General features: G+C 40.6%; 1 pseudogene; it reads right to left on the reverse strand.

The window, feature by feature from the left end:
* The window catches only part of LOC124039616, a 306,037-nt pseudogene extending 300,644 nt beyond the window's left edge, over positions 1-5,393 (reverse strand).
* Between the last annotated feature and the right edge of the window lie 607 nt (positions 5,394-6,000).

Below are 6,000 nucleotides of genomic sequence, written 5' to 3' on the forward strand. Positions count from 1 at the left end.
TAGAGAGATTTTTTTAATTTATCCGTTATTTGATTTATTTCATATTTGATTTATTTCATCACATTCCCAGTGGGTCAGAAGTTTACATGTACTCAATGAGTAAATTGTTTAACTTGGATCAAACGTTTCTGGTAGCCTTCCACAAGCTTCCCACAATAAGTTGGGTGAATTTTGGCCCATTCCTCCTGACAGAGCTGGTGTAACTGAGTCAGGTTTGTAGGCCACCTTGCTCACACACGCTTTTTCAGTTCTGCACACATATTTTCTATAGGATTGAAGTCAGGGCTTTGTGAAGGCCACTAATACCTAGACTTTGTTGTCCTTAAGCCATTATGCCACAACATTGGAAGTATGCTTGGGGTCATTGTCCATTTGGAAGTCCCATTTGCGACCAAGCTTTAACTTCCTGACTGATGTCTTGAGCTGTTGCTTCAATATATCTACATCATGATGCCATCTATTTTGAGAAGTGCACCAGTCCCTCCTGCAGCAAAGCAAAGCATCCCCACAACATGATGCTGCCACCCAGGTACTTCACGGTTGGGATGGTGTTCTTCGGCTTGCAAGCCTCCCCCTTTTTCCTCCAAACATAACGATGGTCATCATGGCCAAACGGTTATATTTTTGTTTCATCAGACCAGAAGACATGTCTACAAAAGTACAATCTTTGTCCCCATGTGCAGTTGCAAACCGTAGTCTGGCTTTTTTATGATGGTTGTGGAGTAGTGGCTTCTTCCTTGCTGAGCAGCCTTTCAGGTTATGTCGATATAGGACTCGTTATACTGTGGATCTAGATACTTTTGTACCTCTGTCCTCCAGCATCTTCACAAGGTCCTTTGCTGTTGTTCTGGGATTGATTTGCACTTTTTGTACGTTCATCTCTAGGAGACAGAATGTGTCTCCTTCCTGAGCGGTATGACGGCTGCGTGGTCCCATGGTGTTTATACTTGTGTACAATTGTTTTTACAGATGAACGTGGTACCTTCAGGCTTTTGGGATTTGATCTCAAGGATGAACCAGACTTGTGGAGGTCTACAATTTCTTTTCGGATGTCTTGGCTGATTTCTGTTGATTTTCCCATGATGTCAAGCAAAGAGACACTGAGTTTGAAGGTAGGCCTTGAAATATATCCACAGGTACACCTCCAATTGACTCAAATGATGAGCTTCTAAAGCCCTGACATAATTTTCTAAAATTTTCCAAGCTGTTTAAAGGCACAGTCAACTTAGTGTATCTTAACTTCTGACCCATTGGGATTGTGATAGTGAATTATAAGTGAAATAATCTGTAAACAATTGTTGGAAGAATTACTTGTGTCATGCACAAAGTAGATGTTCTAACTGATTTGCCAAAAGTATAGTTTGTTAACAAGAAATTTGTGGAGTGTTTGAAAAACAAGTTAATGACTCCAACCTAAGTGTATGTAAACTTCCAACTTCAACTGTACCTACAACACATAGTAGCCTAGGCCTAATAAGAGAGGAGGATGAGACAAACTTGCCAATCAGTTTACAATTATCCAGTTTTGAGGAGAGCAGAGTGGCTCTGCAGCCCATGATGATTTACTACCCATCACGAGACATGAGGCTCGTTGACTGTCACTCTCTCCTCTCTCCTTCTGCGTGCTTCAGCACACACAGACAGTGTCTTAACCTAGGCCTGTCTTTTGTGCCAGAGCTCCACCAGAGTGGAATAGGCCATTCAAAAAAATGTGGCTCAGCTAAACATATTTTGTCATGTCATGATTCCTCTCATCCCTCCCATAGCATGTGAGCGAAATTACAGTTGTATTTTTTATTTTACCTTTATTTAACTAGGCAAGTCAGTTCTTATTTTCAATGACGGCCAAGGAACAGTGGGTTAACTGCCTGTTCAGGGGCAGAACGACAGATTTGTACCTTGTCATCTCAGGGATTAGAACTTGCAACCTTCCGGTTACTAGCCCCCCACAGTCTACGGGCAAGCACAGAAAATCAGTCACCCTTTTGGAATATGGTTTTACAAACCTTTTTTATTGTTTGGACAAGTAACTTCAGCTTTCGGGGAAAGTTAAAAAATATATATATAATAAAATCAGAAGGACAAGTGATTAAAAAAGTTAATGTCAAGCCCTGACCGAGCTACCAGGATTATCAGCACAGCTAGTTCCGAGTGGGTGGTGGACTGGGGAGGGAAAAAACAGAGCACGCAGGGTCGGAGAATGCTAGAAATGTTTGCAGTGCACAGCCACAACAAATACAGCGAGGCAGACTGGAATTCATCACTAGGCCTTCAGCAAGAGATGATGCTAAAAAAAAAAAAAGCACAAAAGCCGAGTAGCTTGAAGGCAAAATGGTTTGGGGGGTTTGGGGGGGTGCAATTTCATGGAAGACTTTCTTTGTGTCAGGTTAGCTAGGTGTGTATGACTGAAATGCAGTAGTGGACATTAATAATCCCAGTTAATTATTGACGGTGTGTTCATTATGAGCGCAACTCTTCCATCTTTTCCAGATTTTAATTTCATTCTCCACTGGTGCAGATATCCCAGCAAAGCTCCATCAGTCTGGGTTGTAATGTGGCGACATGAAGAACCAGTAACTACAGTTTCTACAGTTTCTATAGCAAGCTATTTGACTGGTTATACTGTGTGCAGTCTTAAAAGACAAGACAAATCATTTGAAAGTGGATTGTTGAAAGAGGCACAGCAACACTCCACAGAAAGGCTGTGTGGCCGAGTCCAAGCAAGAAGAACAATGTGCATTATGCAGCATGTACCAAAGGTCTGCAGCTCGACAAAAATATATTTATAGCAGTGAATGGACGGAAGAAACAGCGCAGGGGTATCATCCATCTGGGAGAGCCAGGGGATATCCTGGGTAAATTGGTCACACAAGACACAATGTCCATTACAAAAAACTTACTCCAGCCAGGCCTTGTGCAGTGTCCAAACACACAAAGCTCAGCCAAGGGCACAAACTATCATATTAATTTAACAATTTAGCCCTACTTCCAGCAAAGCAAGAGAATAACCATTCAGGCTTCACCGCAAGAAACATATTTTGATGATATTGTGTTTGTCTTGACAGCTTGAACTGACTGCCAAACTGGACATTGAACCATCTGTGTCTACTGTGTATCACTCAGTACATGTCTGTGGGCTTCTACAAAAGTGGCGTGTGGTATGTCTAACTTTTCATAGATAACTAACTGATGCAAGCAGGGAATGGAACCGCCTTAAACCAATAACAGTGCTAGGATCAGGAATAAATGTGGGGAATGTTTTGGGAGAACAACAACTATTACGTACATTACATTTTTTTTAAAGTCTCACTTAATTTGCATTTGTAATTCCACCGCTGGTTTTGTACTCCCTGATTGGCAAGTAAACAAAATGGTTATTTACATTCCATTATAAAATCATTCTTTGTTTAACAAATATTTGACTGTTTGTGCTTTTTAATATGGATGGCGGTGGAAAAGTTATTTGATGAGGTTGCGGACCAAATCCTGAATCTCAAGAGAGCCATTGTGTGGCGGTATGTACAATGCTGCCACCACCAGGCATTACACGTAAAGGCATTGAGAGGCGGTGACAGTGTTATGTGTCCGATATCTAATCAAGAAACTAGTAGGAAGGCTTCTTACATGCATATCATCAGAAAAAGCTCTGATTACTGATGTAGTTAACTAGCATGGACGCCCTGTCTAATAGTGGATTTATCCATTTTTATTACATGGAATTCAAAATATTGTGCCGGGCAAATGGAAGCCTTTACAAAAATAGATATTTGGCTGGCTCAATCAATTAGATACAAATGTGAGTGAGAAAACTTACTCCAATTGCCCATAAGGGGATATAGAAATTTGTGTTGTATTTAAATTAGATTTGAATAAATATGCCTGTTAGTTTGCTTGCCTACCACATTAGGGAAAAAAACAAAAATACCTTTCATTACATTGAACAAAACAACTATCATCCTCCGATGCATAACTAAACACAACATACCAATGGCATTAAGCCTAATTATTACATTTACTGTAAGAAAAGCATGGCCAACTGTAGCTTGACTGAGGATAAAACAGATGTGCTTGCTTGCCTGCTGTATGCATAGTTACATGCCTCCTATGAAGCTCAGATGAGCCACAGTTCAAACGTGCGAAATGCAGCTCTCTTCCATTCAAAACACAGGCAATCGAGATCATGTCAAAGCACCTGTATAACAATCCATGTGTAGATGTAGCGCTCCACACACATTTGCCCAGCCCTTCACTTTGGATTGTTGCCAATATGCAATGACACTTCTGGCACTACATTAATATAGGTATTATATGCTAAATGAATTAGTCTATTTCAATAAGCAGGAATAGGAAGTTAGATTATTAGACGTCCCTTGCTTAAAATAGATTAGCATCTATAAAAAGTAACGGCTTGCTTTGATAAGCTTAGGCTTTCAAAGGATCTCAAAACTTTTCAGACAAGTCTGTGTCAGTCTGACAGTCACCCTTAGTGTAGATTAGTAAATGTTCCATTCAATAAACATATGGTATACCAACTTGAAACGGACGTGAAATTAATAGCATCAGGAGCATTGGACAAAATGAATAAACCAAGTAACGCACGGAACATTTCCCTCTCCAAAACAAGCTGCCAATGGGTACCTAACAGTTATTCAGCTATTGTGGTTATGAATCATGTAAATAATTGCCATTTTGCCAGAGTACAGCCATAATCCAAAATGGAAGAACAATTCGACATTCTGCTACAGTGTATTTGGTGAAATAGCATACCACAGCGCTGACTACATTCTAAAAGTTTCCAATGCGCTGATGGGGCACGTCGGTCTGTTTACACTAGAGCTATTTACTGATCAAAGGGACATCAAACAACCCTATTCCAACTAGCCATACACTAATTTCTCTGTCGAACAATAAATGCGTAGCAAGTAACATTATAACGTTACAGGCTTTTCGCCAGAAAACTTGGATGTTGTACTGCTAGAGACACTGGACCGCCTTCAAGACAACGAACTTCGGAATTGCGTTCTTCGACGGAAAGCGCGACAGACCCGTTATCATAGGCTACTTCAAATTCCTGGGCTTTTTGCAATTCAAACAAACAAAATACACTACACAAGAAATGAGTCTTACCTTTGAATACTTCTGCTTGAACTGTAAGCAATACGCTGCCCGCAGCAATTAGACAAGTTAAAAGTCTATCCATTGCGGTAGAGTATCGCGAACGTTACCCCCAGCTCCGGGGTAAGATCAATTCTACTCTTCCGCTGTAATAGAGGAAAATATTCCGTTTTACAGTTAACGTGCCCGGTACCTACTGGGAGTGTTCCCCTGTCTGTCTTTTCCTACTGGGTTACTTGTGTATCTTTCAAGAGCCTCCACTCGGATAGTGACTTCGCTTGCTGCCAGGAGGTAACTGACGTCACTAAGCTCGGAGAAAAGCTCGAGACAGTGCGCGCTCCAATAGAGGCGTCATTATGAGCTCCATTTCAGTATCCAGATGGAGTGATTGGTTCTTTCATACTTTCCCTCAATTTGCTAGAATTCTTGCGGGAAATACTTACCCACCGATAGATTCTATTTTAGCCTAGCCTACACGTTTTTAAACTGTGGAGTCAAAGTTTCACTTTCAGATACTTAAACCTGGTTTCAAGCACAACTGTGGTTGATAAATTGTAACGAGGGAGGGGCGCCCCATTTCACACCAAAAGATTCCTTAGGATCCTAATAGGAGAATCATTGCATCTTGTATATCTTATTGCGTCGAATTTAATTGAGTATCATATGATATACAACTACGTCGTAATTAACATTACTTTAAGTCTAATTTTGATTAGGTTTGTAAGGGGTAGTTTGATAATGTTGTTATGTTAAACAAGCTAGCTAACTTAGTGAAGAATTGTTCCGACCAAAAAGCACATTAATTAAACGTAGTCCTATTTCTGACATCATAGGTAGGAAATAGGAAGCTTCGATGAGCACGTGAACGCAGCAATGGGAAGGCAA

The sequence above is a fragment of the Oncorhynchus gorbuscha genome, linkage group LG07 (genome assembly GCF_021184085.1).
Source record: "Oncorhynchus gorbuscha isolate QuinsamMale2020 ecotype Even-year linkage group LG07, OgorEven_v1.0, whole genome shotgun sequence".
Taxonomy (NCBI): domain Eukaryota; kingdom Metazoa; phylum Chordata; class Actinopteri; order Salmoniformes; family Salmonidae; genus Oncorhynchus; species Oncorhynchus gorbuscha.